Below are 9043 nucleotides of genomic sequence, written 5' to 3'. Positions count from 1 at the left end.
ACCGGTGTTTGGGATACTCCCCTTTGTCTCTAGTTTGAGTCTGGTGGAAGGGGATACCTGGGTTTAAATGATTACCTGGGTTTGTGACCGCGAGATTTTTTTGAATCATCAGAGTCCAACGCAAATGGTCAGTGGGTTGATTGCTTCCACTGCATAGTTCACCCAACAAAGACGATGTATTTGCTTGAAGGCCATGTGTTGCCTAGCTTTAAAGGTCCTGGAAAGAAAGCGGCCGCACCCATGAGCACGGATACACTCGCTTAGAGAGTTACGCGCTTTACTAATTAAGCCATGGGGTAATTAAAGCATGGTTTTATGATGATATGGGACCAAGGTAGACTTTGACGCGCGTAGACACTGTTGCACAAGAATGGCTCATAGTTGTGATGTTTAAAGGTGATTTTAAGGCCCGCTATAGCATTTTTGATGTTTCGCATGCCCAGCGGAAATGCTGTTGTTAATCATTGAAATCTTGTTAGTCATGAGAATTTATTATAGCTAACCAGTCACTGTCAGTAATCTAGAGTAATTTTCTTTCGGTGCTTTCAATTTGCTATAACAATGAGCTAATTTTAAAGATGAAAATGATTCTTACACTAAATAGTTATAGTAAATTGTTAGACTTACTTTTTTAGTCGGCTAATTATGTAACAAATAAAAAAGTGAAGTCCATTACTTAATTGTATTTGATATAAATAGTCAATTAAAAATTATTCCATTAAGCAATTCACTTCAAGTATTCGGTGTAAGTGTCACTATTCTTTCAAATATTATGAGGGTATAGCTTCCTCCCTTTTGTGGCATCAAAGGAGTTTTAGAGGGGTACTACCAAATAACCTAGTAAGCAGAGAGTGCACCAACTTTTTAAACGAATACGTCCGTGTTCGAATTTTTTTTCTCTTAATTTATGGAAGAAAAGAAAAAAAAAAAAAAAAAAGAAAAAGAAAGTTTTAGATAACAAGTTGACAGTGAATCCAGAATCTGCAAGTACCTAGTGTTGTTTTTTATATTTGTTTTTTTTTGTTGTTGGACCTCAGCATCCTTAATTCAGGCATAAACATCCAAACTTGGCTAATAAAGTTAAATGGTATTTATGTGATGGCAAATGCATTGTCAGTGCAGGTGAACCCAATTTGCAGAATTTAATATTACAGGGGTGATGAACTTGGGTGTGACAAATCAAATCCGCCATAATTAAAAGCAAGGCAAAAAACAATACTACATTAAATTCATTTTTCAACCCACATTGGTGGGTCCCAGCATCATCTGACAAGACCCAGTCCTGTTCCAGTGCATTGAATCCTGCATAAGAAAACCAAATGGGCCCCATACATTCACAATCTTAAAATATTGCCCCTATACTTTGACGGTGGATTGAATGAAAAAGTATTTAAATGAAAAGGACATTCAGGGCTAAAGTCGTATATCATGAATTCATGATAAATCTCAAGAATATAAAATTTGGTCAAAAACATAGTTAGGAAAATATGTTACCCGAAAAAGTTGGATACGAAAGTGCAGGAGTATAATTTTTTTTTTTTTTTAAAGAATATGTTATAAAAATTCAATTAATAAAGATAAAAATATAAAAATACAAATACAAAAAATTTGGTACAAACATTCTTATTTCAAGGAGATTAGTCCTATTTAAAGATGGGAGGACTACTATCATTAGGAGCTCATTTGGCGATCACATAACGTATATTTGTTGCAAGATTTTTTGAAAAAAAAATGAAAACATATTTGATAAAATTGTGTTACAAGTTTGAAAAATTAAATGACTAATAATAAAGGTCATTAAAGTTTTTTTTTTTTTTTGAACAGTACTTTTGCTACCGTGCGGACGCAATCGGAAGTATCAAATAGTTTTGGCTTCTTTTTTAGATGCATTTTGTTACTATTCAAATTGCAACAAATGTTATCAAACGCTTCGTACTTTTGCTTTGTTACACCACATGTTCGAAGCAAAACAAGAAAAGAAAAAGAGAAAAGATGCAGAAGCCGTTGTCAAACAAGCTTAACGAGTTTGGAAAATGTTACATGTATAAAATTTTATCTTTATGCTAAGAGGTTGCATCAAATTTTATTAGATAGGTGTGACCTTCATATCATAAAAGAACAACATTACTCTTCTGACAATGTCACAATGATAAATATAAATAAGGAAAAAAAAAAAATCCTTAGGTTGATTGCTTGATATAGATTTGAAGAAATAATACTGTTCAAATGGTATGGATAACCCATGGATCAAAGAAGAGGTTAAAAAAGGAAAATGAAGTTCACCTTCTTTGTTATGCTAAATGTACCATTCATTTGTTGTTGAAGCTGTCACTTTTCTCTTGATGTTGCTCAAATACTTGAAAGTGACATATCACGGGCAGGTGAGTATCCTTTGGCTTTTGTAAATTGTAAATTATGAATATAATCTCTTTTGGTCTTCACTAATTGGAGAGTTGCTTCCTACTTTGGTAGCCTAACTTATCATTATTATTATTATTTTCCTTTCCCTTTTCATTTTGCTTACTCCCTAACCAAAATTATATAATAATAATAATAATAATAATAATAATAATTTGACGAGTCATAACCTAGACCCTTCTTCAAACACCGTAGGGCTATAACTAAATTAAATTTTACATTATAAGTTTTAAGCAACAAAAAGATTTAAAGGGGAATTTCAACAAATCCACCCCTCTATTTTTTTTTTTTTTTAATTTTTATTTATTTATTATTATTATTATTTATTTTTGTTTTTGGCAGAGAGATATTGGGATATTAGGCATGCGTAAGAAAAAAAGGAATGAATTACTCCCTCCATTATACTCTTTATAAAAAAAAAGTGTCCACTTTTCTATAAGTGGTTATCCCAATTCAAAATTTAATATATATATATATATATATATATATATATATATATATATATATATATATTGAGGAGGCCCCGGATGACATGGGCCAGATCCGATTCGCAAACATAGCATTCAGTCCGTACAGCTGGGCCAGCCCATAGAAGGACACTGCCATATGGGCCGAACGAGAGTAAGCCCATCAAAGGTGACCAAGGCTTATGAAGGAATAGGCCCAGATCCAGCAATTAGTAAATATCATGTAAATATCTTGTAAATATCTTGTAAATATCTATAAATAGGAGATGGAATGAAATGGAGGGGGATCTTTTTAGGGTTGAGGTGTAAGAATTCTAGAGAGAGAAAGTGGAGAAGGAATTTCTTGCATCTTCAATTGGCGCCGTCTGTGGGAAAGGCATGGAAGTTTGGTTGATCAATGAGGAATATCGAATGGATTCAAACCAATTCGGTTGATCGAGACTCGATCTTTGGGATTTGAATCCAGAGCTGAGCGATTGTGACCTGCTCTGGAGGAATTACAATTCTTGAAGCTTTGGAGTGACTTCAGATCTACGAGTTGTTCGATTGTGGCAGGATCTGACGGATTTAGAGTTCAGACAATTCAGATCTCATAAACAGTGAGCATAATTCGGAAAATTAGAAGCCAGATCTAAAAATTCCTACTCACGAAGCTCAGATCTACTCGCGAACTTGAGATTAATGCCTTTACTCCGTTCGGGAATAATGATAGGTGAAAGCTCCAATCCGATGGAGGCTGTCCAGCAAACAAAGCTTGAAGAGTTGATGAACTTGATTGAAGCTCTCAAAAAAGAAAATGCAGAATTGAAAGCTGGACTGCAGCATCGGCAGATACCTGCGGTTTCGCATCCACTTCCGGTCGGAGAAGGAGGTGTTCAATCTAATATCGCGCATCAAGGCGATCAGGACGAGAACAATCAGTCAGCTCACCACCGTGATGAAAGGATGATGGACAATTTGTCGCCAAATGTTCGTCGAGTTGAAGATCACGAAGGATCGACTCACGTTGATCCGCAGCGGGAAAGGTTTGACCGAGAGGAAGTGATGGAGGTTGATCGCCGTCGAGTAGCGTCGCCTTGGCAAAGAGAGTTCATAGAGGAACGGTCGTTCGATCCGTCTTACCGGCCCTCCATGGTTACTGTCACTCATCACGGTTCGGAGGGCAGAACCGTAACTCACAGAGCTACCGCTGGACTCCAGAGAGAGAATGAAGCTCTCCGATCCGCAGCTCGGACGGTGGATTCACCATTCACCGACGAGATCTTGAATGCGCCGCATCCAAGGAAGTTTGCTATGCCAGTCTTTATTCTGTTTGACGGAACGACCGATCCGATCGATCATGTGTATCATATCCAGTTGAAAATGGCCCTGAATACGGAAAACGACTCTTTAATGTGCAAATGTTTCCCTACAAGCCTGGCCGGACCGGCGCTCAGCTGGTTCAAAAACTTGCCTAGGAGCTCCATTGGTAGTTTCAGGGACCTGTGCGATCGGTTCATAAGCCAGTACTATGGGAACAAACGCCCGCCGAAGGACATCTCGAGCCTATTCACGATGCGGCAGCACAAGGATGAACGTCTCCAGGCCTTTCTTACCAGGTTTAATCTCACTAAGAGTATGGTGATCGAATGCCACCCTTCTACGGCAGTTCAAGCCTTCAAGTTAGCCATGACACGCGGAACTCCATTTCACACCAGTCTGGTAGTGAACACGCCGACTACTATGGATGAACTCAATGAGAGAGCCGATGGCTTTGTGCGCCTAGAAAAAGAGGAGGCAGCTAATGCTCGGACAACGTCGCTTGTGTCGACCGAGGAAAAGTCCAAGGCCAAGATCAGGCAGAAGCAGGCTCAGCCGCAACGTCAGACCACTTGGAAGGCCGAAAAAAGGTCCAGGGAGGAAGAGTTGATTACTCCGCTGAAGGTCACTCTGGCGAGGCTGTATCAGGAGAACAAAGACAAGTTTCATCCACCACTGCCAATTAGGCAACCCCTCGAACAGAGGGATCAAACTAAACATTGTGCTTTTCATTCTGATTTCGGTCATCAGACTACGAATGCAGGAACTTGAGGAGGCAAGTGGAGATGTTGATAGCTAGAGGGGAGTTTGCGAGTTATGTTCAAGGTTCGGCGATGGAGCAGAATCGACCGGTGGAACAAATAAAAAGGAGCCATAAACAAAGCTCCCACAATTCGCAACCAGTTCGTATAATCAATGCTATCCATGGTCGACCCGAGCCTAGTGAAGAGTCAGATGAGCTGCTCCGGGTGCGCCTGCGGCAGGCGCAGATGAAGAAAAGGGTCGGCAATCTGACTACTCTACACCAGCAGAGCCCGTCAATGCAGATAAAGTTCGACTGGACAGACCTGCAGCGTGTTCAACTGCCTCATGACGACCCGTTGGTAGTCAGTTTGACAGTGGCAGATTGCTTGGTGCGCAGAGTTCTGATCGATCCTGGGAGCAGTGCGAATGTCATGCCGAGGGACACATTTGACAGGCTCGACATTAAACCAGAGAGGCTCAAGCCCACCGGAAATCCCTTACTAGGGTTCGATGGGAAGAGGGTGGAACCCGTCGGGATGGTGGAAGTGGAAGTTCAAGCTGCAGAACGAGCTCTTATGGAAACTTTTGTGGTTGTGGAAATTCACCCCTCGTATAATCTCCTGATGGGAAGAGGATGGATTCACAGAGTCCGAGGTGTACCCTCAACTCTGCATCAGGTCATGAGGTGCCTCGGGCCCGATGGAGATAAAGTAATAGACATTCGGGGGATCAGGTCGCAGCCAAAGAGTGTTATTCCGTCACACTGAAGCATGCTGGGAAAGGAAAGGCGCCCGTCCGTTCGACAAGCCCCAGATAGCAATTACAGGAACCTCCGCTCGAGCAGAATAGGGTGGAGGAGTCAGTCGACTTGACCGAGGAGCCCCTTCTGGATGTGCAGATCGATCAGTCCAGGCCAGAACGAACTACCAGAGTAGGTATAAGACTGACCAGAGAAGAGCAGCAAGAGCTAGTGGATTTCTTGTCCCACAATGTCGACGTATTTGCATGGAGTCACCTAGACATGCCTGGAATTAGTCCTTCCGTATCCTGTCATTCCCTGAATGTCAATCCTAATTTCAAACCAGTGAAACAGAAGCAGCGAAGATTTGCTCCAGAACGTAATCAGATCATAGCGGAAGAAGTCGATAGGCTGCTTGATGCGGGATTTATCAGAGAAGTGCACTACCCTGAGTGGTTGTCCAACGTCGTTGTGGTGCAGAAGAAAAATGGGAAATGGCGAGTATGCATTGATTTCACCAATTTGAACAAAGCCTGTCCGAAGGACAGCTTCCCGTTGCCTAAGATTGATCAAATGGTGGATGCCACCACTGGGTATGAGCGTTTAACCTTTCTGGACGCATATTCAGGTTATAATCAGATTCCTATGGACCCCGCAGATGAAGAAAAAACTTCTTTTGTCACCGAGCGAGGAACATACTGCTACAAAGTTATGCCTTTCGGGCTAAAGAATGGGGGAGCAACTTATCAACGACTTGTTAGCAAAGTTTTTAAGAATCAAATGGGTAAGATTGTCGAAGCCTATATTGATGATATGGTGGTAAAGAGTAGGAAAAAGGATGATCATCTGAAGCATCTGCAAGAGGTATTTGATGTACTAAAGCGATATGGGATGAGGCTCAATCCGACCAAGTGCTCGTTCGGTGTGAGTTCCGGGCAGTTTCTGGGACACGTGGTCAACCGCAGGGGCATCGAAGTTAGCCCCGCTCAAGCAGAGGCTTTGATTAAGAATGCCGAGCCAAAGACGATCAGAGAGGTGCAAGCCCTAACAGGACGAATAGCTGCATTAAGTCGATTTATTTCAAAATTGTCAGACCACTGCAAACCATTCTTTGACACGATTCGGAGCCATGGAAGGCAGGTCTGGGGGGATGAGCAACGACAGGCATTGACTCATTTGAAGCAATATATGCAGAATCCACCAGTCCTGTCAGCCCCAGAACCGGAAGAAAAGTTATTTCTATATCTTGGAGTATCTGGTGTCGCGACGAGTGCCGTTCTGATTCGTTGCAAGGAAGGGGTGCAATACCCGGTATTTTATGTAAGCAAAACACTGATGGAGGCAGAAAAAAGATACTCAAAGGCCGAACGGGTGGTACTTGCACTTGTAAATGCAAAAAGAAAGTTGAGGCATTATTTCGAATCCCACCCCATAGCTGTTCTAACAACTTTCCTAATCAGAACGCTTATGCACAAGCCAGAGCTCTCGGGCAGAATGACAAAGTGGGCCATAGAGTTGAGTTCATTTGACATAACGTATGAGCCGAGAACAGCTGTTAAAGGGCAAGCGGTAGCCGATTTCCTACTAGAATGTGACGCCGAAGATACGGAAGAGGACCTTAGAAGCGGCTCTTGGAAACTTTTTGTGGATGGCTCCTCTAACCAGATGGGGGCTGGGATTGGGATCAAACTGCAAACCCCAGAGGGTACTTCCTTGAGCCAAGCGCTCAGACTTGAGTTCCGAGCCACCAATAATGAAGCGGAATACGAGGCGTTGCTAAATGGATTAAAGTTGGCCAGAGAGCTACAGATCAAAAGTTTGACAGTGTATAGTGACTCGCAGCTGATTGTTCGGCAGGTAAATGGTGAGTACGCGACCAAGGATGACACGATGGGGGCATATCGTTCTGCCGTTCTGCATAGAGCCAAGGACTTTGCAAAGATTGAATTCATACAGTTGCCGAGGGAACAGAATGCAGATGCAGACCGTTTAGCATGCAGTGCTTCGAGTTGCGGTGAAACATTGGCGAGGGTGATTCCAGTAGGAATAGTGACCCAGCCATCTATTTTCGAAGAACCGTTGGACTCTGACCCTTGGCAAGTCAATGTCATACCGTATGAACCGAGTTGGATTGACCCAATCATTACCTATATTCGAGATGGCGTTTTGCCTATGCAAAGGGATGAAGCTAGGAGACTCAAAAAGAATGCTGCCAAGTACGCCATCGTGCGGAACCAGCTGTACAGAAGATCCTATTCTGGCCCGTACTTGAAATGTGTCACCCCCGCGGAGTCGCAGCAGGTATTGCGAGCTATTCATGAGGGTGTGTGTGGCAATCATTCTGGCGGGCGATCGTTAGCGCATAAAGCAATGACACAAGGGTATTTCTGGCCAAACATGTCAAGAGATGCGGAGGAGTTCTCTCGAAGGTGCGATAAATGCCAACGATATGGACCATTGATCCACCAACCACCTGAGGAATTGCACGTAATGGCCTCGCCGTGGCCTTTCGCGCAATGGGGGATGGATGTGGTCGGTCCTCTGCCAACTGCAAGAGCTCAGAACAAGTATGTGTTACTGGCCACGGATTACTTCACTAAATGGGTGGAGGCAGAACCGTATCCTAGCGTGACTCAGACTCAGGTGAGACGATTTATTTGGAACAACATTATCTGCCGTTTCGGTGTTCCCAGATCAATAGTCATGGACAATGGCACAAACCTCGACAGCAGGCAAGTAAGAAAGCTGCTGGAGGAGTATGGAATCAACCAGAAGTTGGCTGCAGTAAGTCATCCTCAGGCCAACGGACAAGCAGAAATCACAAACAGAACCATTTTCGCCTGCATTAAGAAGAAGCTGGAAGATCATAAGGGGAAGTGGTTGGATGAACTCCCGAACGTTCTATGGGCTTACAGAACCACCCCAAGGCGGCCGACTGGGGAGAGCCCGTTCGCAATGGCGTATGGTACCGAGGCAGTTATACCGGTTGAGCATTTAGTCCCCACTATCAGGAGCTTAGCATGGAGTCGAGATCAGAACGACAAGATGTTAAGATTGAACCTTGACATGATAGACGAAAGGAGGGACGCAGCGGCTATAAGGCTAGCATCGTATCAGCAAGTGCTGGCGAATAGTCACAACAAGAGAGTAAAACACAGGGATTTTGCCCCTGGCGATCTGGTTCTGAAAAGAAAGGTGGGGATGGTCAAAAAAATGATGCCACCCTGGGAAGGCCCATACAGAATTGCAGAAGTCATTGGCAAGGGGGCATATACGTTGGAAACCATGGTGGGAAGGTTGGTCAGCAAGCCCTGGAACGCCACGTCTCTGAAGAGGTACTACCAATAAAAGCTAAGTTCCGGCTTTAATTGGATGT

This window comes from Cornus florida, unplaced genomic scaffold (genome assembly GCF_030987335.1).
Source record: "Cornus florida cultivar Cherokee Brave unplaced genomic scaffold, ASM3098733v1 CherokeeBrave_3.0.0_Hap2_Chr05, whole genome shotgun sequence".
In the NCBI taxonomy this organism is placed as follows: domain Eukaryota; kingdom Viridiplantae; phylum Streptophyta; class Magnoliopsida; order Cornales; family Cornaceae; genus Cornus; species Cornus florida.
This window is presented reverse-complemented; position numbering follows the sequence as displayed.